This window comes from Apostichopus japonicus, chromosome 16, assembly GCF_037975245.1.
Source record: "Apostichopus japonicus isolate 1M-3 chromosome 16, ASM3797524v1, whole genome shotgun sequence".
NCBI classification, from domain to species: Eukaryota; Metazoa; Echinodermata; class Holothuroidea; order Aspidochirotida; family Stichopodidae; genus Apostichopus; species Apostichopus japonicus.
In genome coordinates, this window is record NC_092576.1 from 16,273,924 (window position 1) to 16,301,499 (window position 27,576).

The 27,576-nt window shown below is 37.2% G+C and overlaps 2 protein-coding genes across 3 annotated transcripts in view; both read right to left on the reverse strand.

Annotated features, from left to right (window-relative positions):
• Positions 1-23,149, reverse strand: part of LOC139982960 (uncharacterized) — a 499,934-nt gene extending 476,785 nt beyond the window's left edge. The window contains exon 1 of the mRNA XM_071996192.1: positions 22,609-23,149. The gene's annotated coding sequence lies outside the window, so the exon portion shown is untranslated. The remainder of the gene's footprint in view (positions 1-22,608) is intronic.
• LOC139982964 (neuronal acetylcholine receptor subunit alpha-9-like) overlaps positions 1-27,576 on the reverse strand; it is a 136,710-nt gene that overhangs the window by 102,858 nt on the left and 6,276 nt on the right. The window lies entirely within an intron of this gene.

Sequence of the window (27,576 nt, forward strand, 5' to 3'; positions counted from 1 at the left end):
AACAGATCTACCAGTTCGGTTAATAAAGGATATTAACAGTCCCATATTTGACCGGTTTAAGTCTTCCTGTAGAATATCGAGATTTTATGGGTGGGCGTCCCTCCCAGATTCTTCTTCTTGTGAATTATAGTAGTTGATAAATGTGTAATATTTTCAATTACGGGTTTGGTTATCTGGAAATGGTATTTATAGTAAGCAGTATACTTTTTTGTATCCTACATTATATTGCGATGGGTATTTGTCGACTTTTAACGTGCGATTCATCGCTATACGTGCATGATATAGCCTGGGCCATTAGTATACTTTCTTCGAATATCACTTGACGGCTTATTCAAAGAAATCGGCAGTGCAAAAAACGGACTGCTTAAATCTATCTCTGACTAATCTTTGAAAAAGGAAATGGACAATGGGAATCGTAAGAGAGAACATTTGAAGCGGGGGGGGGGGGGGTGGTTGTAGGTGGTTGGAAAAGGTTTTGCCCAAATTTAAGCAGTAAATATACTGAAAAGGTATCAATCCCCTCCCCCAGAAAGTGTTACTTCATTCTTTATTTTCGATGCGAACAATGAAGATTGAGTGTGCCTGTTATATAACTATATGAAGTTACAAACATAAGCTTTTAGAAAAAACACCAAGTAAACATCGATTTTCATGTTGACAACATCATTTGAATTTCAAGACATCTTTTATATCTACTCGAAATTCGAAGTATTGTTAATTGTTTGTTTATTTATATAGGCCTTTATGTTTAGATGGGGCAAGAAAAAAAAGAAGGTTAAAGGTATGCTTTACTTAGAATGTCTGAAAACAATTTGGAGAGTCCAGACCTCCAGGAATTAGTACTTTTTTGAAATCTTTACGAAACTTCCCTAACGATAGCGTGCTTTAAGGGGCCAATGCAGCAGACCTGCCACGAACACGTTAATGCACATGCATATTTGGTTGGTTGCAAACTTTCAGGCACATTTTGAACCAATAAATACTAAAAAAGGTGTAACGAAAAAATATACAAACAATGATCACTGTATTTATCATCAACATTTAGGAAAACATTGCATGCATTCCATTTCTGTCATTTTGCAAGCTTATTATTGATCAAAGACTGTCAAAAAATATAAAAAATTGTACATCATAAATTTCAAGATTGAACATTTGCAGTACTATATATACTTATATGCGGCTGTGCAATGTCGTTTGTGTTGGTCGTTACTCGTTAGCGATACTGCTGTCATGGTGGTTGAATAATTATCCTCTTCGACATTGTCATGTGTTATGTTTGCTACCTTTTTAAATATAGGAATAAGTTATGTTGTAACTCTCTGACAGCGTAGAGCAGGAAGCAGAGAACAATGTGAAATTTACAGAACCTTTATAAAAGACATTTTACATGGAATTTTTTTTCGTGTCGAAAGCAGCGCCATTTTGACTTCCTCCCTCGCATGATAAATTTCTGACACCTTCAAATAGTTTTGGTTAGGCTTATTTAATAATTCAAGATCACGTGTATAAGATTTGTGGACTGTCCACACAATGCTCTCGTATACTCACGATAATATATATTCAAAGCGAATTGCTTAGCAAAGATGTTAATATAAAAGGACTTGTATCGCATGTTTACGACACATAAACCATGTTTGTGCCTTCAAATTCTTCTTGAGCAAAGCAAAAGAAAAACCAAGAAAAAGATCATACACAACAAATATCATCAGGTTGCTTTAAGTTGGTTTATCTCTTCCAAATAGTTTACAAAGGTTAAATAGAATGAAAGAAGTACAGTGTTACACATGAACACAGGACATTGGTCTTGTTTAAATTAACATTGAATAAAAAAGGACTACCATTTCAAAATATCAAAATCTAAACTGATATGAACATCAAAACATTTAATGGAAAAAAGCACTACATCTCAAAATATAAACTGATATGAACATTAAAACATTTATTAAAAAAAGCACTACATCTCAAATATAAACTGATATTGAACATTAAAACATTTAATAAAATAAAGTACTACATCTCAAAATATAAACTGATATGAACAACAACAAAGAATGGGCAAGACTACACCAATGGTGTTGTCATCTACAGCAAAATATATAGTGAAAGCCTGCACTCAATTTAATCCCCTGCCTGTCCCCAAAGCCCCTCCCTGCTCACCTCAATACCCAATATTTACTAGTCTTACTAACACAGTTATAGCAATCAAACTTTCAGCTTTGCATTCATTCAAATGTATGATGTTGACTAAGCTCTGCCCACTAGTTTAATAATATGCATAATCCTACTGACATATAATTTGTTCAAAAGTTCCTTTGCACCACATAATACATGCTGTAGGAAAAGGACCATATATACATTAGGCAAAAATATAGCTATGTCATATGACGATCTTTCAATATGTTATCATCGGACATTAATCACTCATTAATATGAATGACATATATATATGCAAAAATGACAGGGGATAAAGGTTATGGTCCAATTGAAATATTTGCACCACAATGAGAGACATATGTCTATATAAAAAATATCAATTTTAAATTTTGGCACAAAACAACTTCATTTGCACCATCTTCCATAGTTTACTAATACCTCAGTTTATTAGTATATAGATTGAGAAATAGTAAGCAGTTTTCCCCAATCCCTTCACCTTTAATTCATTAATTTATTCAGTCCTGAGAGACCTGCAATAGGTTATCGATATGCCACCATCTCCATCTCCACTCTTCCAACATGAAGAGTCTCTTCCAATATCATCTGCATCAGTTTGTACAATAATGGGTCAAATATCTTTTCCAACAGATACATTGTCCTGATTCCCAATTAATGAATTGGGGGATTTTGTTTGGTTAGGACGGGATGAACTATGAGTTTATATTGGACGGGGTAGATCTAATATGTGTGAGGTGAACTTAGTGTCCAAGAGTAAATTTATCCTTGATGAAGAAAATTTCGAAGAGTAATTTTGGAGAGTAATTTTGAAGAGTAAAGTAAGTTTTGATGTGATTTAGTAAATTTATATTTGATGGAGTAAATTTATTTTTGATATCCAAGTAATTGTTTTTATGAAGAAATTTTCTTTTCTATGGAGAAAATTTCTGTAATGTGTAAGGTAATGTAATGAATTTACTTTTTGTTCCTGTTTTTGTGGTAATGGCCGTCCATAGCCACTCTCATCCAGCTCAAATAAATGACATTGTAACTGTTCCAAGTAGTTATTTTTGCCCATATATGGTGGCTAAGTCATATGGATGATTTTCAGCTACACATGCCTACAATGCCTCATGCTTCTTTTAACCAGTCAAACAGCTTCCATGGAGCAAAATAAATTTCCATCTTTTTGAGAATGGCTTCCACCAGGGAGCTGCTTCCATTATTGAGCTCCAAGCAACAGATGACCAGCTCAATGTATTCAGTTGGAAGGTCTTTATTGCTGTTCAGTTCATTGTGTCCTGCACCTAGATGGAGGATCAAAAGAAAAAAAAGCAATGTATTTACACAACAAGTTTGGTATAGTAGATATAGTTATTACCTAAATTAATGCTCCTGAAACAGCAATCAAGTTTTATGATGAATGAATTAGCAGTTCAGAACAGTTTTTATTGGGAGAGAAGGCTATTGGTTTGAACCCCAATTGTCATTGCGTCTTCACATTTCAGTAAAGAAATAATCCAGATATGGAGCATATTGTTTGATATTAAGTCATGTGCAGGTACTTAAAAGTAAGGAATTTAAGCCAAGTCAGTATTAAGTGATATACTCCTATCAAAAGCAGATCTTACCTTTTGTCTGGTAAGACTATTTACTGGGACACTATAGTGGCCATAGTAGCTATAGTGGCCAGCATGTGTGTTATGCAGATCTTACTGTTTGTCTGGTAAGACTATTTACTGGGACACTATAGTGGCCATAGTAGCTATAGTGGCCAGCATGTGCTTGCAACAAGCAAAAAGAGGGATACTGTAATGGTTAACATTGAAAATTGGGGTGTCTACAAACAAAGACCTAAGACCTGCAAAAAAGGTGGCATCCCTATTTTCCGACGTCTCTATGTTCCGAAGTCTCTATGTTCCGAGGAATACATTCCGATAATTTTTTTGGACTAATTTTTTTTTACCAACATTTCTTCGTACCCAATTTTTCGGACTCAATTTTTTGGGGGGGACTTAATTTTTTGGGACTCAATTTTTTGGGGGGACTCAATGTTTTTTGGACCAACATTTTTTCTGACGTGACTTGACCCCACCAATTTTTTTTTCACAAAAAAAAAAGGGCCCAAAGTTTGTTATGACCCAAAAAGTGCTTGTCCGAAAAAAATTTGGTCATGAAAAATTTTAGAGTAAAAAAAAATGTTGGATCACAAAAATATTTTGGTCTGAAAAAACTTGGTCCGAAAACATGTTGGTCAAGACTTTTGGTCAAAAAAAATTGTCGGAACATAGAGATGTTGCAACATAGAGATGTCAGAACATAGAGATGTAACCCCTGCAAAGCTAAGACCCTATCAACTGCAAAACTATGACCCTACTACAAACTAAGACCCCACCTACTGCAATGGTTAGGACTATATTGCTACAAGTCCTCCTCATCTCAAAGTGCAACGAATGTGTCATAATGATCAGCCCAATGCAAGCTGTGTGGCAGTTTGACCAATACAGTTATTGACCCTGAGATTAATATTTTTATAGTGGTCTATGTATGGGGATGGCGAGACACTTTACCTCACAAGAAATTCAGCTGTTTTGTCAATGGCTAGGCTAAAATTTAAATAGGATTTTAGATAAACAGGTCAGTACAATTTGGTATAGATTTCAGAAGTGATGACAAAAATGATGCAATGTCCTTGTGATGATACATAATGGAAACATAGGGTTCACTGAGGGGAAGCAATGGAAACTAATAACTCTCGGATAATTCTTACATGAAATGAAGGGAGACTTGATCACAAGCTTGTGTGGCAATAAATAACTAAGTGGTGTAAGAGGTTGGAATATTTAACAGTGAAATACTGATGGTGTAAATTAAAAAAAATATCCCTGAAATGCAGGCTACGGAAGGTCTTTGTTATGGGAATTAAGTAACAAAGAGTATGCAACACATGCAAAGACTGGACCATACAGCGAAAGGTAGTTTTCATGTCGATTGAACTGACAGACAGTTTTCCAATCTTGAACTCAAAGCTTTTTCGTTCTTGATTGAACCATATTTAAAGTCAGATAGCAGTGCATAGTGTGTGAATGGGGAGGGGAGAGGGGGAGGAGGAGGGGCGTTGTCCTTGACTTAATGGTTATTAATTACATATCATGTATGTATTAAGTAAAGCTATTATCGTTCATCTGAGCTGGGCAATGATTACAAATGATTTATTACAAAAACTAATAAGGATTTTCAGTAATGTAAACCACATTCACCAGTGTGCTGCATGGTGGGCATGTGCACGTATAGAAGCCCACTTTGATTTGAGGAGAGGTGGGATTAAAGATTTGCCCGAAAATTTAACCAATAGAAAGAGCGAACTGGTGATGTTGCAAATTTTTATGCAATCGGACCTCTGCTGCATGAAATAACCATTGACTTTCATGAAAATATAAAGAGATCAGTTACTCACCAACAGCAGCCTACTGTATGTACCGAGTGTGCTGTTCTAGCTATTCTGTGGGATGCCCTTCCAACCCAACAAGTGGGATGGTTCTCCCACCACACCTGCCTGATCAGCTCCTGTTCCTGTTTACATGTTCTTTTTCCCCTAATTTTCTGATCAGTTACAACATAACCTACTTAGAAACATTGTAACTTAGATTTCCATTAACTATCCATTTGATTACTCTTCAAATTTTGGAATGGGTTTAACTTTCAGATTATTAGAGAAAATTCTGGCAAAGTTTACCTTCAGATAGTAGAATGGATTTTTGTTGTAAATAAAGTAACATTAAAGCAATAGTTAAGGTCAGAGACTTCAAAACTACCCTTCTTCCATTAACAGGATATTTCGTATAGTTTGTGGCCCATTATAGTAGTTACGATTTAAAACCCTCCACGAATCTTTCACACCATCAATTGCCAAACTTTTTTGCAGATTTGGTATGATAAAGCTTTCTGCTTTGCCAAAGCAAAATCGTTCATTACACTTTTCATCTTTTCAAAGAACATGGATAGGCGATGTTTTGTTTATTATTAAAATGTCCACCTTTGTGACATAACAAATGTATTATGATGTGGTTAAATGCAACAAATTCTTAAAAATTAAACCCTATTAGAAAGATCTGCTGTATGAGCACCATGCCATAGCTACAAGTTTCATACAATCTAGCTGCTGGCATTGTAAACTGTAGTCTGACTGAAAAGAAGCCTGCACTGCTGAAAGCTTTTCTCCTTGTTATGTGTAAACCAAATTCAGTAGCATGTGTCCTTACTGTGAGCCCGCACTCTAAACTGTAGATTGTGTATACTTTTTGAAAAAGGATAAAATTTGTTCAGTATGTGACAGATACAAGCAGGTCCTTCTCAGTATTAGTTAGTTTAGTGTAGGCATGCTAACTTTAAGTGCAAAACAGCAGGTATTTCAATTTGACACAATTTCTTTTAGCATTGATTTTGTAACATGACTGAAATTGACTCTTGTGCAATTTGCTTTAACCAATTGAAAGTTTTCATAAAGTAAGTACATTAAATTCAACATATAGTGACCAATAGAGTAACTGATAGGGAACGCTCATATTTTCCCTCCAATTTATATGAATTATGCCTGACACACCTAGAGAATGTACATACCACATCGAATACTGCACCAGTCCTTGGATACAAGAAGGGGGGGGGGGGGGTGGTTGTATTTACTTGACTTTCACACTTTATCCAAGTCAACTTACAATACAAATAAAGTTGCAATTGAGTCTAAGCTCTATGATCATATTTGAATAGCGCTATATCAAGCATTGTATTTATTTATAATTATATAAATTGAATGACTGGAGTCTGCAAGACAGGACACTGACAAAGTATATATATCCTAGACTAGTGTGAAACAAATTTGACCAATGAACCTAACTGTTTCCAACAAAACTTATCCAAAATCAAAGTTGGTATATAATGAAAACCACAAGATAAAACAAATTCTAATTTTGAGCCTGTTCAACACTTTAGAGGTAAACAGTATTGCAAGACCATTCAAAACTTTTTCGGCAAAGGAGCAACCTTTCCTCTGCTATTTTATTTCCATGTGTACTGTGACTGTGAAACAAGCCAGAAGCCTCCAAAATGTTAGCAGCTTCCAGTTCATTGACCAATAAACAAGAAACAGACATAACAGTGGGCACACTGTCCATTTTGTTACACCTATGACCTTGATTGGGGCTCTTATCAGGGAGTTGTTACTGGAACAACTCACTGGTATTATCAAGCTGTGCAATGCATACCTGAGAGATATCAATGGCATCTTACTGCATGTATACTCCACTGTTGAATCAGGGAGTTATTGTTCCATAACAACTCCCTGGTTGAATGTACATGTGCTACATTTGTACACAGGTATTGTATGTACAGTACAGGTACCTGTAGTGTAGGGATGAACTACTGTATAAACAGTTGCAAGTCTGGGCTACTTCTTATATACACAAACAATAGCAATTGTTACCTTGTTGCTAGCATAGTGGTCAAGAACAGAACACAATGTACAGAAAAATATAATTACTAGACAATAAGTATTTTGAATAGGAAAAAACCCAATGAAGTATGATTTACCTTAGTTCAATACATTTGTTTATTTGGTTCCTGGGAAACGCCTTCCCAAAAGTGTGATAGAATTATTGGAACAGGACATCTACATGCTACCAAATAACAATTACAGGCCACAAGACCGAAGGTCCGCGAGACCGAAGGTCTGCGAGACTGAAGGTTTGCGAGACTGAAATTAAAAGAGGTCCGCAAGACCGAAACCATCACTAGGCCCTAATATTACTACTGGTAATATTACGTTGATTAAACGCGTAGTTAAAAAGAATTTACAGCCATTTCTTTTCATAGTGGATACCAGTGACTTGCGCAAGGGGGCTTGGGCGGTTGAAGGGGGCGAAGGACCGCCGCTCTCAAAAGTCTCGCCCCCTTTGCTTTCCCAAATGAAATTTTAGAATACAATATAACTAAAGCAATACCCTATTTTAAACAATATTGCCCCCCTTGTCAATCTATTTGACCCCCTCTAATGAAAAAAGTCTACTTAAGCCACTGCTCACCCCCCCCCCCTTTCGTTGCCTATGGTTGTAAAGGTTTAGGTCTTCTAATTACCTTCTTCTCTTTTATCAAAAAGACAAATTTTGAAAATTTTCAGTTGAGTGAGGAACTAAAGGCAATTTTTCTGAAAAGTATTTTGTTCGAACAGTTGCTTCTTTTTTTTTTTGCTTTCTTTTTGTTGTTCTAGTATGTGCATGGAATCATGAAATGGTGTCATTTCAGGTTTTTGTCACTTGGCTCGGACCTTCAGTCTGGCCGGGCTATCAATGGACCATGATGTAGACCATCGATCTCACGGACCTTCTGTCTCGTGGAGTTCCCCCCAAAAAACAAACTATACTTAAAAATTTAGAGTGCGATATCTGGCAGGTATAGAACATAGAAATTAAATTGCTGATTTTGGGCCTCCGTAATTTATACAATAGAATTTGCAAAACATTGCAATGAGACTTTGAACAACACTCAGTTCACTGGTGATGATTTTGTGGTTGCAGTGTAACTGCTCTGTATGAAGCTATGTGTTATTTTCATGTCCGCATATATACAGTATAACTGTTATTGTGGCTTAATTAGGACACAATGATTGACAAATGAATTATAAATTACATTACAATAATGGTTTCAGCATGAGATTGTATTTGGTTCACTAGCGGCAAGCAAGCAAAATCTTTATGTTATACACAATGATAAATGTCTATTATAAAACTTATATAATTGTTCTCAAAATGCAAATCTTGGGCCCTTTGTCTATTTTCACATTTATACCAAATCCTGTGTTGGCCATTGGGCCTTTCCTGAGGTTGCTTCTGCAGCCCTGTTACATGAAAAAAAATTGTTGGTATTTTTGGACACCCCAATGTCCAATTGGACCAACACCCTAAACTAGTTATCCTGCTCTTTTCACATAATCAAATTATGTGTTGACCATGGGCCCATAATGACTGTTCCATGGGAACCAGGAAAAAGTTGTAATGAATGCAAAAACTGTTCAACTACAAGATTGATTCTGGTTTTTTTTCATGACAAATCAAGTCTGGGCCAAGGGCCCTTGGATGTTTTTTGGCTCTGGTAGAGGATACATTTTTTTCATGGTTTTTTTTTGAATACCCAATAACCATAAGGTCTAGCATCGCTAAAAGAACCATCCTGCTCTCTTTTACATGATTAAATAATCTGTGGCCCACAGCACATTTCTGTGGTTGCTGCCTGGGTCTATTAAAAATAGTATACAGTTGCTGTAATTGGTGGTCCAGAGGGTCCTGTACCAATAAAAGAGAACTGCTATCTTTGTGAGTCATGTGAGGGCCACATGAACTTTTTTGGCTGCTGCCTGCATAGGCCCTGGTACAAAAGTTCCTGTATTTGATATTTACGTACCACAATGTCTTATGGGTGTACTGCAAAAAAGGATTATCCTTGTACATTTGGGCCCCAATTTGATGACCCCTAGATGACATACACAGGGCATGACATAGCGGGAACATATGATCTGAAATCCTGGTCATACAGGGATATATACTCTGCCAATCAAACTCCTTGACTCTTTTCACATGATTAAATATTCCGGGTTCCTGGTCCAGTTGACATCACATTAATGCAGACTGGGTTGAAACAGGGAGTTTCTACAGAGCAACTCCCTGGTTTAAAGAACAGGCAGGCCAAGTGCAGTGTAAAGCTAAGCCCACTAAAAGAAGTCAATCATCAGTCATATTTAACAGCACTCATTTGTTGGCGTTGTAAACAGGAAATCATTAAGACCATTTAAAAAGGAAAATTTCATCTTTTCTTGAATGCTGAAATGTTATTGGCATCTAAGTGTATTTTCAGTGGACAAGATATCCATGTGAATCATTAGCTTTTATCTCCCTAAGGCCTGAACAAGCTGTAAATGGGACTAATTTCCATTAAAACTGTAGAAAATGCAAGAAATAGGCAAACATTTGTCGATTCTTACGAAGTTATTCTCAGCTGTTTAGTCATCAGTGAAAATCCATCACCAAGGTCAGGCTCCAGCTGTACCTAGGCCTAAATACAACCCTGCCTAGGAGTAACTTGGCCAGCTGTACATCAGAACAAAAACAATTGATTAACTTCCAGTGTTTATACAGTAGTAAACACAGGTTCAAATATTGTGGAATTTTTGCTATTTGCTAAGTGGCTCATTTGAAAAGTTCATGAATTTTAGCAAATAACAAGGATACCAGTTGGATTTCTATCCTTGCTTCAGTCTGTGTTTATTTGTCATCACATTGATTGCACTTGCATATCAGTTACTAGGGATATGGCATGTATTTATCATATAGGCCTATTTATTTTCAAGATATCAAGAAACACAACACAAGAGAGTAGACTGATGTAAATTTTCTAATTTCTAAAGGACTGTGTTAGGTCATTAATATACCCTGAAGGTCTTTTAAAAAGAAGCCTGTCACTGTATCTTCACTTTTCCCCATGCATAAATAATTCAAAGAAAGGAAAAGGTTTCTATTTCAAGATAGTAGGTTTTCTGGGCAGAGAGAGATGAAAGAAGAAAACTTGAACAACTGCATTTGCAAACAAACACTTGTCATTGTAGTGCCTGATGAATGTCAAACTTAGTTGATGATTTTCAATGGAGGGGTCTTTGTTACTGAAAGTCCTTTTAAAGTTATTTCTGTCACAAAGAAACAAGTTCATCGTTTGGGCCTTTAACGTAGACCAAAGCTAAACTATATTGTGTAATGTTTATATACTGTACTCTAGGAATAATGATTACTAAAACCAGATGTCAGAACCAAGCTGTAAATCACGAGTCAAGCCTTTTTCGGACATGACAGAGAATACACAGGGTCCTGGACACTGATTGGTCAAAAGAAACAACATGTTAACATTACCTCGCCTAGTTAGCGAAATTTGACGAACACATATGGAACATTCAAAGGCCTAATGGAGGATTAATCTATTAGGTCTAGTCTATCAATTCAATTGCAACACCTTCCGGTCTATTAAAAACTGCTTTGTCAATGTCTTGGCCCTGGTTTATTATGATTCAAAACACGTAATATATGCCATACGCTGCTATAGTATATAATGCCATGCTACAATACTAATGTTACGAGTGCCTATGTTGCAAGAGCTGAAGTAGTACAGATAACACTGAGTCGTTGCGGATAAACATGATTAACATTTGTTGCTTGCAACTTTTTGGCAAGATGATTTTAACTCAAATGCGTTCAATGTTACCTGTCTTGTTCAAGTCGAGAATAAAAGTCGAGAATTTAACGTATTGTTTAGAAGAAGTATGCTACTCAAGGAGAGATATTTTCTTAACGTGTGCAGAATTCATTGTTTCCCGCCAAAATTCTTTGCAAATCTATGCCTGGATTATTTCCTGCGTAGCCAACCTGTAAATTTGAGATTGCTGTGAAGATTGTATGTTCAGCTGGCATTCACTAGCCAGCCATGTACAGTATATGATGGAGCGAGCTGGTAGTCCCAATATTGTAGCATGCACTACAATTACTATAAGAGTCCTCTTTGCTTCCCTATTGCAATGATTTTAAGTATATTTCCTCTCACATTCAAAATGAGAAAACTGAGTGGTGGTTGCAAATTGTTTTGCCATGCACTTATTCATGGGATAACCTCTATACTTCCATTTGTCATGTTATTAATTCCTTGCAGTGGGAGGCTTCTGGACCACAGGCTTACTTGCAAGTAAACAGAAGGGTCACTGTGAAGTGATGTGTTATCGCCAGTATCCATTTAATGTGATGAGAATATACCTTGCCACGAATCATGATATTGTCACATGTGATTTGTATCAGTGGTAAAGCAGGGAGTTGGATAAAGAGTATACTGGTACTCTACTATTACATATCAGGTCTAAAGACCAGAACTAATCAATTTTAGGAACTGATTTTTGGTTTTATTAGATTATTTTCTTGTTAGATTATATTCACCTTTGTTGTCCTTACATTGCCAACAAGGAAGTATCTTTTTGCATTGACCTTGTTGACCTGCCCCCACCCAAAGAGAACAAACAAAGAAACAAGAAAATCAAAGCAGATGTTGAATTTGTTGTTGAAGTGCCCAATGCTATCTGCTGTGCAGTCACATTTGTTGTCATGCAGACTACATTTAGTGTGTTCATATTGAAGCTATGTACAGTAATCATGCTACGAAAGCATGCAACTAACCTTCTCAAACCGACCTATTTTGATGAAAATTGCACCAAATAGGAAAATTCAACCACTAAATACAGTAAGATATAAGTAATCCAGCGAAGACTCTTACAATATTAAACAATCATCGGAAGGTAAAACTCATTTGCGTGCATGGCTAAGGTGAATCACACTACTTGAAAAGGAAATATTTATGTACAGTAATTAATATAAAAGCTAAGGGCATGGGGGGGCTGGGGGGGGCGCCAGCCCCCCAGTGAAAAATGCGGAGGGGCAGAAGTATCATTCGGCCCCCCCCCCCCGTTCATCAAAATAGGTCGGTTTGAGAAGTTTAAATACGATCTGAACTTTCAAATCATGCCGATCTCTGAGCGTACATCCTCCCCAGGAGAAAAGTCAATGCGTCTCAGTTAAGGTGCAACTAGCAAAACCCTGCAATCGTGAATCTATACACTACAATCTTGTTAAAAGTTTTGCTCATGTCTAAAGATTCATTTGGTAGCGAAGTGCACTTATTTTTGTCTCGGCCCATTGAGAGATTGATTTGATTGAGGAGATGAGAACTAGGCTATAAAACCTAGGCCTGTATCACATCCCTCCAATGTTTGTTTCTTTTCAGGTTTGCCAAACTTCTGGCTAAACATCTGCCATATAAGTTTAGATCATAATCCTATTAGGATGTCATTTTTGTGTTACATACTGTTAGATAAGTACTGCAAATCTGGAAATTGTTTCTCAAGGGTAGCCAAGACTTAAAAGTTCCTTCATCCAGTCCCTGCAGTCAATTATTATCAAAAACTTTTGCAATCAAATGTAAATTACAAGTAAAATCAAACCATATGAACTCCACAATACTGTTCTCACTACACATACAATATTGTACATGGGTTTGGATTTGTGTGGCAAATGTTAGGTGCACACTTACTGGTAATGTAATAACGGTTTTTTTAATATAGGATAAAATAGTACATGAAATGTACCTGAAACATTGACTCAACAATTCTCACTGTTAATGCTACTTTATAACTTAGTCAATCAGTATAAAGAATAAAGAAAACTAATGGAGCAAGTCACTCTATATTTTCACTTAAGATACAGTGTTAAGTTTCCTGATCTCAACTATATTCACATGTCTGATTTGTGTCATTTGCGTGGACAAAGTTCTCATAAAATTACAGCCATACAGTACAGGGGCGTATCCAGGATTTTCCAATAGGGGGGGCGTCAGGCATGAATGATCGCCGTCCTGGGGGATGGGTCTAAGGGGAGGGGTGGACAATTTTTGCTTTCGAAGAAGGGCTGAAAAGCAAAATGGTGCCATATGCAGGGGCGGCGATCCGTACTTCCGAGTGGGGGGGGGGATATGACCTTGTTGACTATCTAAGCGTAGCGCCACCATGAGTTGGCTCGAAGCGTAGAAGAAAATTTTGGGATTAACAAACCCTCTAGATGGCCGGAAACGGCACTTCCCGAGGTTTCCAAGCGGCATATACCCAACTTTAAAATAGGGATGTCATGTCCGAAATATCTCATAATCAGGATCCAAAATACCATTTTTTTAATTTCTGGTGTTATTTGGGGAAAATTGCCCTTGTCAATCTTGTTTCAGACGCAACGTTAGAATCTTCGAGAGCTCTTTTATATTATTCGATGAAGAAAATGGCCTCATGCAGGCTATTATAGGCCTATACACATGCAATACACAATAACACATAGTTACATTCCTAGGTACTGATTGCTAGGGCATCCAGGTGAAACGTGTATTAAGCATTACCCTGGTAACATGAGATTCTCAGCTGTTCGAGGGAACATGTACGTGTGTAGGCCTACTATAGGGCCTATATGAATACTATGAGGGTGCATATATGTACTATATCAATACCGTGGGCGCAATAATACATTTTGTTGTTATAGGGCCAGTGAAGCCTACAGTCAACTATTCTTGCTTTATAAAGACGCTTTATTTGAAAAGATCGCACTGCGTTTGTGGTAGGCGAGAAATGAAGCTAAAAAAGAGCCGTACATTAACGATGATACATAAATGTAGGCATGAAAATATTCTTATCCCTGGCATTTGGTGGGGGGGATATGGTGTATTACATCCCCTCCACCCATTTTCATGGGGGGATATATCCCCCTTCCCCCCCCCCCCCGGATCGCCGCCCATGGCCATATGTGATCCATTTTTCAACCTTAATAATAAGCAACATTTCCAGTAAATATGGACACAAAATGCACAATTTAGTATGGCTGGCATGTCACTTAGTGTTTATAGTGATAATACAAACACAATTACCATCTATGTTTCTAAAACTATTATGCCGCAGAGCTTCGCCAGAACCTTTTTTTGGCAAACAAAAAATAAAGCATACGGGAGGGGGGGGGGGGGTTTGAGCGATCACCGACATCTCACTTAAAGGTCGTCATCAATTTTTTAATTTTTTTTTTGTTAAACTTTTTTTTTTTTTGGGTGACGGCCAATAGCGGGGGGCGCGCGCCTGTTGCGGCCCCCCTGGATACGCCCCTGCAGTATGTGATTAATTTTGTAGATTCACAGACCTTTGATTGTGTCAACAAATTTCTCATGAACTGTACATGTAGATTGTGTTGACAATGGTTGTTTTATGTACAAGTAACCTCCTCATGTGCATGTTGATAGACTATGTATATATATTGTAGGATTCAGCCATTTAATTGGGGAAAGATTCCTGCCCCGTTCCTGACCGTTTGTTTGAACATAGTACAATGGCTGAATTTCTGTCTCTGTCATATTTTATTTTGCTCAGACCTTTTGACACCCCCCCCACCTTACTCCCTACCTGTAGTACTTTGCAATGTATACACTAGATTACCTTAGTGTACATGTCATATTGGTAAGATCAAATTAAGGTTAGTTGCATGCTTTCGTAGCATGATTACTGTACATAGCTTCAATATGAACACACTAAATGTAGTCTGCATGACAACAAATGTGACTGCACAGCAGATAGCATTGGGCACTTCAACAACAAATTCAACATCTGCTTTGATTTTCTTGTTTCTTTGTTTGTTCTCTTTGGGTGGGGGCAGGTCAACAAGGTCAATGCAAAAAGATACTTCCTTGTTGGCAATGTAAGGACAACAAAGGTGAATATAATCTAACAAGAAAATAATCTAATAAAACCAAAAATCAGTTCCTAAAATTGATTAGTTCTGGTCTTTAGACCTGATATGTAATAGTAGAGTACCAGTATACTCTTTATCCAACTCCCTGCTTTACCACTGATACAAATCACATGTGACAATATCATGATTCGTGGCAAGGTATATTCTCATCACATTAAATGGATACTGGCGATAACACATCACTTCACAGTGACCCTTCTGTTTACTTGCAAGTAAGCCTGTGGTCCAGAAGCCTCCCACTGCAAGGAATTAATAACATGACAAATGGAAGTATAGAGGTTATCCCATGAATAAGTGCATGGCAAAACAATTTGCAACCACCACTCAGTTTTCTCATTTTGAATGTGAGAGGAAATATACTTAAAATCATTGCAATAGGGAAGCAAAGAGGACTCTTATAGTAATTGTAGTGCATGCTACAATATTGGGACTACCAGCTCGCTCCATCATATACTGTACATGGCTGGCTAGTGAATGCCAGCTGAACATACAATCTTCACAGCAATCTCAAATTTACAGGTTGGCTACGCAGGAAATAATCCAGGCATAGATTTGCAAAGAATTTTGGCGGGAAACAATGAATTCTGCACACGTTAAGAAAATATCTCTCCTTGAGTAGCATACTTCTTCTAAACAATACGTTAAATTCTCGACTTTTATTCTCGACTTGAACAAGACAGGTAACATTGAACGCATTTGAGTTAAAATCATCTTGCCAAAAAGTTGCAAGCAACAAATGTTAATCATGTTTATCCGCAACGACTCAGTGTTATCTGTACTACTTCAGCTCTTGCAACATAGGCACTCGTAACATTAGTATTGTAGCATGGCATTATATACTATAGCAGCGTATGGCATATATTACGTGTTTTGAATCATAATAAACCAGGGCCAAGACATTGACAAAGCAGTTTTTAATAGACCGGAAGGTGTTGCAATTGAATTGATAGACTAGACCTAATAGATTAATCCTCCATTAGGCCTTTGAATGTTCCATATGTGTTCGTCAAATTTCGCTAACTAGGCGAGGTTATGTTAACATGTTTTTTCTTTTGACCAATCAGTGTCCAGGACCCTGTGTATTCTCTGTCATGTCCGAAAAAGGCTTGACTCGTGATTTACAGCTTGGTTCTGACATCTGGTTTTAGTAATCATTATTCCTAGAGTACAGTATATAAACATTACACAATATAGTTTAGCTTTGGTCTACGTTAAAGGCCCAAACGATGAACTTGTTTCTTTGTGACAGAAATAACTTTAAAAGGACTTTCAGTAACAAAGACCCCTCCATTGAAAATCATCAACTAAGTTTGACATTCATCAGGCACTACAATGACAAGTGTTTGTTTACAAATGCAGTTGTTCAAGTTTTCTTCTTTCATCTCTCTCTGCCCAGAAAACCTACTATCTTGAAATAGAAACCTTTTCCTTTCTTTGAATTATTTATGCATGGGGAAAAGTGAAGATACAGTGACAGGCTTCTTTTTAAAAGACCTTCAGGGTATATTAATGACCTAACACAGTCCTTCAGAAATTAGAAAATTTACATCAGTCTACTCTCTTGTGTTGTGTTTCTTGATATCTTGAAAATAAATAGGCCTATATGATAAATACATGCCATATCCCTAGTAACTGATATGCAAGTGCAATCAATGTGATGACAAATAAACACAGACTGAAGCAAGGATAGAAATCCAACTGGTATCCTTGTTATTTGCTAAAATTCATGAACTTTTCAAATGAGCCACTTAGCAAATAGCAAAAATTCCACAATATTTGAACCTGTGTTTACTACTGTATAAACACTGGAAGTTAATCAATTGTTTTTGTTCTGATGTACAGCTGGCCAAGTTACTCCTAGGCAGGGTTGTATTTAGGCCTAGGTACAGCTGGAGCCTGACCTTGGTGATGGATTTTTACTGATGACTAAACAGCTGAGAATAACTTCGTAAGAATCGACAAATGTTTGCCTATTTCTTGCATTTTCTACAGTTTTAAAGGAAATTAGTCCCATTTACAGCTTGTTCAGGCCTTAGGGAGATAAAAGCTAATGATTCACATGGATATCTTGTCCACTGAAAATACACTTAGATGCCAATAACATTTCAGCATTCAAGAAAAGATGAAATTTTCCTTTTAAATGGTCTTAATGATTTCCTGTTTACAACGCCAACAAATGAGTGCTGTTAAATATGACTGATGATTGACTTCTTTTAGTGGGCTTAGCTTTACACTGCACTTGGCCTGCCTGTTCTTTAAACCAGGGAGTTGCTCTGTAGAAACTCCCTGTTTCAACCCAGTCTGCATTAATGTGATGTCAACTGGACCAGGAACCCGGAATATTTAATCATGTGAAAAGAGTCAAGGAGTTTGATTGGCAGAGTATATATCCCTGTATGACCAGGATTTCAGATCATATGTTCCCGCTATGTCATGCCCTGTGTATGTCATCTAGGGGTCATCAAATTGGGGCCCAAATGTACAAGGATAATCCTTTTTTGCAGTACACCCATAAGACATTGTGGTACGTAAATATCAAATACAGGAACTTTTGTACCAGGGCCTATGCAGGCAGCAGCCAAAAAAGTTCATGTGGCCCTCACATGACTCACAAAGATAGCAGTTCTCTTTTATTGGTACAGGACCCTTTGGACCACCAATTACAGCAACTGTATACTATTTTTAATAGACCCAGGCAGCAACCACAGAAATGTGCTGTGGGCCACAGATTATTTAATCATGTAAAAGAGAGCAGGATGGTTCTTTTAGCGATGCTAGACCTTATGGTTATTGGGTATTCAAAAAAAACCATGAAAAAAATGTATCCTCTACCAGAGCCAAAAAACATCCAAGGGCCCTTGGCCCAGACTTGATTTGTCATGAAAAAAAACCAGAATCAATCTTGTAGTTGAACAGTTTTTGCATTCATTACAACTTTTTCCTGGTTCCCATGGAACAGTCATTATGGGCCCATGGTCAACACATAATTTGATTATGTGAACAGAGCAGGATAACTAGTTTAGGGTGTTGGTCCAATTGGACATTGGGGTGTCCAAAAATACCAACAATTTTTTTTTCATGTAACAGGGCTGCAGAAGCAACCTCAGGAAAGGCCCAATGGCCAACACAGGATTTGGTATAAATGTGAAAATAGACAAAGGGCCCAAGATTTGCATTTTGAGAACAATTATATAAGTTTTATAATAGACATTTATCATTGTGTATAACATAAAGATTTTGCTTGCTTGCCGCTAGTGAACCAAATACAATCTCATGCTGAAACCATTATTGTAATGTAATTTATAATTCATTTGTCAATCATTGTGTCCTAATTAAGCCACAATAACAGTTATACTGTATATATGCGGACATGAAAATAACACATAGCTTCATACAGAGCAGTTACACTGCAACCACAAAATCATCACCAGTGAACTGAGTGTTGTTCAAAGTCTCATTGCAATGTTTTGCAAATTCTATTGTATAAATTACGGAGGCCCAAAATCAGCAATTTAATTTCTATGTTCTATACCTGCCAGATATCGCACTCTAAATTTTTAAGTATAGTTTGTTTTTTTGGGGGGAACTCCACGAGACAGAAGGTCCGTGAGATCGATGGTCTACATCATGGTCCATTGATAGCCCGGCCAGACTGAAGGTCCGAGCCAAGTGACAAAAACCTGAAATGACACCATTTCATGATTCCATGCACATACTAGAACAACAAAAAGAAAGCAAAAAAAAAGAAGCAACTGTTCGAACAAAATATTTTTCAGAAAAATTGCATTTAGTTCCTCACTCAACTGAAAATTTTCAAAATTTGTCTTTTTGATAAAAGAGAAGAAGGTAATTAGAAGACCTAAACATTTACAACCATAGGCAACGAAAGGGGGGGGGGGGGTGAGCAGTGGCGTAAGTAGACTTTTTTCATTAGAGGGGGTCAAATAGATTGACAAGGGGGGCAATATTGTTTAAAATAGGGTATTGCTTTAGTTATATTGTATTCTAAAATTTCATTTGGGAAAGCAAAGGGGGCGAGACTTTTGAGAGCGGCGGTCCTTCGCCCCCTTCAACCGCCCGAGCCCCCTTGCGCAAGTCACTGGTATCCACTATGAAAAGAAATGGCTGTAAATTCTTTTTAACTACGCGCTTAATCAACGTAATATTACCAGTAGTAATATTAGGGCCTAGTGATGGTTTCGGTCTTGCGGACCTCTTTTAATTTCAGTCTCGCAAACCTTCAGTCTCGCAGACCTTCGGTCTCGCGGACCTTCGGTCTTGTGGCCTGTAATTATTATTTGGTAGCAATGCTACCGTAGCATGGAGATGTCCTGTTCCAATAATTCTATCACACTTTTGGGAAGGCGTTTCCCAGGAACCAAATAAACAAATGTACCCCCCCCCCCAATATAAATTACTGGAAATTCCCATCCCTTACATATGAAGTGATACCATTTTCCAGTAGTTTGCAACTGGTTACATCATGAGCTCATCTAGGTCAATGGGGGATGGGCATTTTGGGGGTCTACTGGCAGGGGTACCCCACCAATAAAAATTACTGGCAATGCCCATCCCTTGTATCTGAAGTCCTAACCAACATTTACCAGTAGGTTTCAAGTGGTTACCTCATGAGCTGACCTAGGTCAGCCGTGAGGGGTCAATTATAGATCACTGGCAGGGGTACCCCACCACCAATAATTACTGGCGATGGCCATTTGTTGCTCTTGGGGCCATACCTGACACATTGTTCTTACTTTGATGTGGTTACCATGAAAGCTGCTCTAGGTTAGCTATTAGGTGACTTTAAAATTGCTCTCCCAGCCACATCCACCACAGTCGGTTTGCCAGTCGTCAGGTTTCATATACAGGAATGCATTGTGAACATTGTGATGTACCAAGCAATTGGTTACCTTCCCACCTAACCAAACCCTCTGGACTCCCGCTCTACAGATCAGTGAAAAATTGACCAAACTAATGAAGCTTGCACGTAAATGATATACTAGACTGTTTTATTCAGTGGCGTAGGAAGGTACTTTTGAGTGGGGGGGCTGAAGACTGAAGGCCGGCCTGGGGGAGGGGTCTAAGGGGAGGGGGTGTCCCCCTCCCCTTTTGAATTTTTTGCATTTCCAGGTGGCCTCAGATACAATTTGGTGCAATATAGCACACTTCAACACCCACTCCATTTTGTAACCTTAATTTTGTATTTTCACCTGGCCTTAGATGCAATTTGGTGCTCCAAATGAGATTTTTTTCTCATTTGGAAATGAAAAAGGGGTTTTCTGACTTGCGGAGCGGGGGGGGGGGCGGAATGATACTTCCGCCCCTCCACATTTTTCACTGGGGGGGGTATCTTAAATATCATTAAACAGTTGGGTACAATAGTTAAACTCACTCTTCCATCTTTTTTCTCTATGGTACTTGTTCCTTTGCTTTTTGGACTCTTGGATAAACTTTTTGTTCTGCGAAGGGTACCAATATATCATCTTAAAACATGTCTTTAAGCCATATATAACACAGTTCTCCTCTTCTGTTGTTGCCTCCACACTGGTGTCGTACTGTACATCACAGGAAAGCTCACCCTTGATTTAGATATTTGGCTTTTCAATTCCTGCTGGAAAAAAGAAACAGCAAAGTATTCATCATTTGAAAAAAATAAATAAATAAAGTCGTCACCACAAAGTTATGTGAGATTTGCTTCCACTATAGTCTCAAAAAACAATCCCAAAGTTTGAAGCAGACTGTATAAAGCTGAAAATTTGAACGAGAGTGTCATCACCATTGCAACCAGAATCAAATGCCCAGAATACAGAGATAATAAAACATGGGCTAAATCTTTGTTTGTTTTTATGATCTTTAAAAATATAAAATTTTAGAAACAGAAATGCACTGAGCCAACTTATTTATAGGCCTAATCGTTTTTAGTTGTTATTTTGCTTGCTCACATAACAAGCCTGTTTAGACCTAGGCTAGAGGAGAATCAGTACTTTGTTACACTAAGTTTGTCTTCGGTCGTTTTGATTTAGTCTTACTAGTAGTACTAAGGTATATAATGGACCGGCGAAGACTAGAGAATACCCAGAGTTTTAGCAACTGCGTTAAACTGTATCATCTGATCTATTATTTACGCCAATGAGTTTCATTCAATCTAGGATCAAAAAGAGAAAACTAATTAATCTTAACCTTTAAATTTTGCGACTAAACAGATATGCTTGAATTACAAATAAATGTCAAAAAACATCATAATCTAAGAATCGATGCATATACATAAACAGAATAATTTGAATTCGCGCTAGTGAACCCTGCACTACATTGGAAAGAACAAAAAACGTGCAATTAGACCAAACTAAACATACTAAATTTTCCGTTACTTTTACATAAAATATCAATAAAAATACAACAACTTACTCTTTTGGCAGTATACTAAAAGCACATGTTATAATAACTTCAGACTATCAAGCTTTCCTGAGAAAAAACGGTTAATACTTCTTACAGTAAGCAAGTCGACCGTGAAGGAATGTCGCAATTGTTTCCTAGGCGTGACCGGAAATTAAATACTAAAAAATGATAAATGAAAAGGTTAAATAGAACTGAAACGTGCATCCTGACTGCTCGCAACATATAATACCGTTGACTAGCCAACATAATTTGTTAAGACTACTGTGACTGTACGTTTGAAGGTCTAGCCTTGCTTATTCAATATCACAAAGCCTACCCATTTAGATTCACATGGGAAATTACAGGAAATCTTTACCAAATGAGTGTAGACTTCAAATCAACTATTGAGCCTTATAGTTCCAGCATTTGTTTGGGAATAAATTAGAAGATTATGTGCCACTGTTCAATCTAGCCCAATACACACATAACACATTGTTAATTGGTGTTTAGAATGCACACTTTAGTATTGAGAATGCACTGCAGTACCCAGTAGAAGCCTATAGGCTACTCACTGTCATTGCACTTGTATATTGCGAAACGCCAACGTGACAACGGTAGCGTTACACTAACCATAATACAGTACTAGTGCCAGTGGCCTAACAATTAACTTTAATTTTACCTTCAAGTTAAAGGAATAACAGGTAGGCCGATGATGCAGTTAATACCTCCATTCTTCTAAAGACCTTCTTGGGTGATTTACGGTTGAAAGTTCTTAGAGTGATCGTATGAAACTATGCCAAGCCCAGCAAGCTGCCGTTGCCTCTCGGTTTCCAAATTGAAGTGAATCGAATTGAGTTAAAATACATTAGTCTGTCGACACCGACTAAGCTACGATTATGGCGTAAATCGGGTGTCCGTTTCGTTCTTAGTCCATGGGTTAAAATACCTTAGTCCGTCGCCACCGACTAAGCTGCGATTATATTTTCCTTAGTCAGTGTAAACTAACTAAGAAGCAGCGATGAAACGAAGATTTTTGCTAGTCCGTGTGCATTGACTAACGTTACAGACTTATTTAACGTTAGTCCGTAGCAATATTGACTAGTTTATTTTTTCAGTGTATAAACAGAGCTCATTTTAAAGTGCTGCCATACCAACAAACCGCCCGACAGTGATATGAAGAAATAACATGTTAAGGTCACGTACACGAATGTTTACATCCAGTTGTCTGATGAAAATGATATACATATACATATATATATATATATATATATATATATATATATATATATATATATATATATATATATATATATATATATATATATATATATATATATATATATATATATATATATATATATATATATATATATATATATATATATATATATATATATATATATATATATATATATATTATGCTTACGAGAAGGGCTCCTTTAAAAGTAACAAACGGTCCATCGTTACACTAAAACTGGTAGCGTATCTGTAGGCGCAACTGTTAAGTAAATATGTTCAGATCGTCATACATACTGCTATAGGACCACCATTGCTTTAAATAACAGAGATGGTGTTTGCAAAACGACCCTTTAAGCATGTAACTCAAACTTTTTATCAACAACCTATTCAGCAAATTTTGACAAAAGCTCAGCAGGAGTGACATGTCTTACGTTTTCAGAGAATGGCCCTTAAAGGAATCAAAATTGACGAAACGACAGTTGGTCAAACACGGTGGCAAAAAGTGATAGAAAGTCGGCAAAATTGCGCGATAGCTATACCACGGCTGAAAGCGTTCAGCTATCTATCGTTATAAGTTAATCATTTACGTCAAGATATTATTATAATCACTGATAAATTAAGACCTTTCAAACCTCAGCAAGTTTACATCAACCATTACACACAGTGTTAGCAAAATCGAATAACCTTAACTGACTTGCTATTTCATTTTCTAGTTCCCTTTGCATGTCTTCCATAAAATACTACTACTTTTGTTTAATACCATTTGGTTTTAGAGCATTATCTTTTCTAATATTGGTATTGCAGTTAAATTGTTAATTAGTTAATGAAATTTAATTGGAAAGCAGAATATATAAAGGTTATTCAATAATTATTTGCGATGCCACTTTCATTGCTACAATGTAAATAGTTAGAAAGAAAGCTTGCCGATAAAATTGCAAGACTCGCCTACGATAATTTATTGCTGAACAAAAAGCTACGTCAAGTTCTCACACGGAATAAACGTCACACGGAATAAACTTATCTTTGAATGACTCCATTCAAATGACAAATTAAGGTAAGTTATTTATTCTCTTATTGGTGCCGATAATTCTGGGGATAAAATTTGATCCTCCCTTCTCGTGAACTTAACCTCTAAAGTATATCTTTGACATTTTCGGTGCAATTGCTGGTGTGACTTACCCTTTTTTGAATAATGATTGCTCGTTTTGTTTACCAGGATGTATACTTTCCCTATAAATACTTTTCTGCATTGCACAACTTCGCTATTTCCTTCATAGTAATAGGAAAACATTATGGAGACAAGTTTACAAGTTTCGTTGATCTTGTTTAAAATTTGAACTCGTGCAGATATAAAAAGACCCATTGCTACTTTGAGTTTAAAAGATTCAATGTGGTATGCAACACAAGTCGAAAAACACATAACAAACTTATTTTGCGAGAATAACGTCTCGGATCTTGCAAAACTTTAGCAAAAGGAAGAACATTTTCGTCAGCAAATTGGCTAATTATGCAACGATAAGCCAGGACTATAAACGTTCTTACTATTACATATGCATTTAACGACGACTAATACACCAACTGACATTAGTAACACACTAATATTGTACGTACGTTCCTCTATACTATCCTGCACGCAATATAGCCGTACAGTAGATATGTGATTTGAAAGGTGTGCTGTGCATTCATATTTGTTGGAAGAACAACATTAATTTGTTATCATGATTACAACTTTGAAAAAAACTTTTCCATAGATTTTGCATATTTTAATTAGTAAAACCTCGAAAAATGGCATAGCTACAGAAAGATAATTGCGCACAAATGCTTTTTTTCTACCATTTTCTTGAACTACGACATATAAAATACTATAATTCTGCCTACATGTTATACATATTAACTATACAGATTTAAAACGAAAACATATGTTTTACCTTTAAACTACTGGTATCCCCACAGAAAAACCTTACAGCGAATCCTCACAATATTATACTTTTGATGCAAAACGATTGCGTGTCAGGAACTCTTCTTCTTTTCTGTTATTAATATTAATATTAATACGAATATTAATCTTGCCCAAAACTGAATTATTCCGTCAACTTCACGCCTTTTTCTTCACGGGGAGTATGCTTCAGACAGAGATACATAACAGTAAAATGGTTGAGTTATTTGTGTTCTTCCTTTATATATGCACTGTAACACAGCCCAAAGAGATCACTCTGTTAGGTAAAGTGTGAAAGTGATACAAACCGCCCACTAGTTCTTATAAACAGGATATTGAGTGTTTTTAAGCAGCTATTGTATGCAGTAAAGAGGGTTCTTAATCATATGCAATTAGATACTTAACTTTCATTCTCGTTTCCATTTTGCAAAGTCTGCTAGGCTATTAATTTACAATAGAGTACCTGGTGAATAATTACCTAAAACTTGCATAATTTTAGAAGATAATAGCAATATTTTATCCAACCAAGAGGGTTCCTAATCATATGCACTTAAATACTCAACTTTCTTTTACGTTTCCATTTTGAAAAATCTCTTAGGCTGTTAATTTTATTTAATTTTTAATGTTCAAGTCAGTCTACCTGAAATAATACAAACATCTGTTTCACTTCAAATATCTTTGTTGCGTTTCACTCATTGTTCAGTTATCTTCCCTCGGTTGTTCGTTCGTAAGGTGACGTATAAATGATGAAATGAAACTATACATTAAACAACCCTTATTATTATATGGTGATATCCGAATATACTTTCAATTATAGAAAGTTCTGTTGAACTTTCGTGGGACACTTCCACTATATGGGGGGATTGGGGGTCTACTGGCAGGGGTACCCCACTAATATAAATTACTGGAAATGCCCATCCCTTACATATATAGAGTCCTGCCAATCATTTTACAGTAGTTTTCAACTGGTTACCTCATGAGCTAATCTAGGTCAATGGGGATGGGCATTTTGGGGGTCTACTGGCAGGGTTACCCCACCAATGTAAATGACTGGAAATGCCCATCCCTTACATATGAAGTGATACCTATCATTTTCCAGTAATTTTTCAACTGGTTATCTCATGAGCTGACCTAGGTCAATGAGGGAATGGGCATTTTGGGGGTCTACTGGCAGGGGTACCCCCCCCCCAATATAAATTACTGGAAATTCCCATCCCTTACATATGAAGTGATACCATTTTCCAGTAGTTTGCAACTGGTTACATCATGAGCTCATCTAGGTCAATGGGGGATGGGCATTTTGGGGGTCTACTGGCAGGGGTACCCCACCAATAAAAATTACTGGCAATGCCCATCCCTTGTATCTGAAGTCCTAACCAACATTTACCAGTAGGTTTCAAGTGGTTACCTCATGAGCTGACCTAGGTCAGCCGTGAGGGGTCAATTATAGATCACTGGCAGGGGTACCCCACCACCAATAATTACTGGCGATGGCCATTTGTTGCTCTTGGGGCCATACCTGACACATTGTTCTTACTTTGATGTGGTTACCATGAAAGCTGCTCTAGGTTAGCTATTAGGTGACTTTAAAATTGCTCTCCCAGCCACATCCACCACAGTCGGTTTGCCAGTCGTCAGGTTTCATATACAGGAATGCATTGTGAACATTGTGATGTACCAAGCAATTGGTTACCTTCCCACCTAACCAAACCCTCTGGACTCCCGCTCTACAGATCAGTGAAAAATTGACCAAACTAATGAAGCTTGCACGTAAATGATATACTAGACTGTTTTATTCAGTGGCGTAGGAAGGTACTTTTGAGTGGGGGGGGGGGGCTGAAGACTGAAGGCCGGCCTGGGGGAGGGGTCTAAGGGGAGGGGGTGTCCCCCTCCCCTTTTGAATTTTTTGCATTTCCAGGTGGCCTCAGATACAATTTGGTGCAATATAGCACACTTCAACACCCACTCCATTTTGTAACCTTAATTTTGTATTTTCACCTGGCCTTAGATGTAATTTGGTGCTCCAAATGAGATTTTTTTCTCATTTGGAAATGAAAAAGGGGTTTTCTGACTTGCGGAGCGGGGGGGGGGCGGAATGATACTTCCGCCCCTCCACATTTTTCACTGGGGGGGTATCTTAAATATCATTAAACAGTTGGGTACAATAGTTAAACTCACTCTTCCATCTTTTTTCTCTATGGTACTTGTTCCTTTGCTTTTTGGACTCTTGGATAAACTTTTTGTTCTGCGAAGGGTACCAATATATCATCTTAAAACATGTCTTTAAGCCATATATAACACAGTTCTCCTCTTCTGTTGTTGCCTCCACACTGGTGTCGTACTGTACATCACAGGAAAGCTCACCCTTGATTTAGATATTTGGCTTTTCAATTCCTGCTGGAAAAAAGAAACAGCAAAGTATTCATCATTTGAAAAAAAATAAATAAATAAAGTCGTCACCACAAAGTTATG